Here is a 611-nt window from a genome sequence, read left to right on the forward strand (position 1 = left end):
TGACCTGAGGGGTTTTGTAAGCAAGATAAAGGGATCTCTGGTGGCATAGTGATGAGAAATTGCACTGTCAACCTGAAGGCATTCAGTTTGTACCATCTGTTCCATGGGAGAAAGATGGGCAATCTCCTGTGCAATTTACTGCCTCTGAAAACTCACTAGAGGATCAGCTATGGGTTGGTATCATCCTGACAACACATAGAAATAACATCAAGCAAGAAAAAAATCCAGAAACTTCCAAGCCTGGCCTACCAATTCCATTTTTTATTTGTTATTATTGTTGTGTACTGTTGGGTCAGACTGAGTCATAACTGACCTTCAGGCAGATTTTAAGGTTTTAATAAATTTGAAAACTAAGGTGCACTTGATTTAAGCCATAACTTTTTAAATTACTTGTCATGTACCTGAGAGTTAGACAATTACAGAAGAATTGATTCCTTTGAGCTTTGGTGTTGGAGAAAGTACTGAATATCCTATGGACTGCCAACAAAAGAAAAAAGGCATGCCTTGGAAATGGCATAGCCAGAGCATTCCTTGGAGCTGAGGAGGGCAAAGTTTAGTCTCTCATTCTCTGAACATGTTACTAGGAGAGGCTATTTTAGATATGGATGTCA

The sequence above is a fragment of the Elephantulus edwardii genome, unplaced genomic scaffold, assembly GCF_000299155.1.
Source record: "Elephantulus edwardii isolate Elephantulus edwardi_28Jun2011 unplaced genomic scaffold, EleEdw1.0 scaffold00044, whole genome shotgun sequence".
NCBI classification, from domain to species: domain Eukaryota; kingdom Metazoa; phylum Chordata; class Mammalia; order Macroscelidea; family Macroscelididae; genus Elephantulus; species Elephantulus edwardii.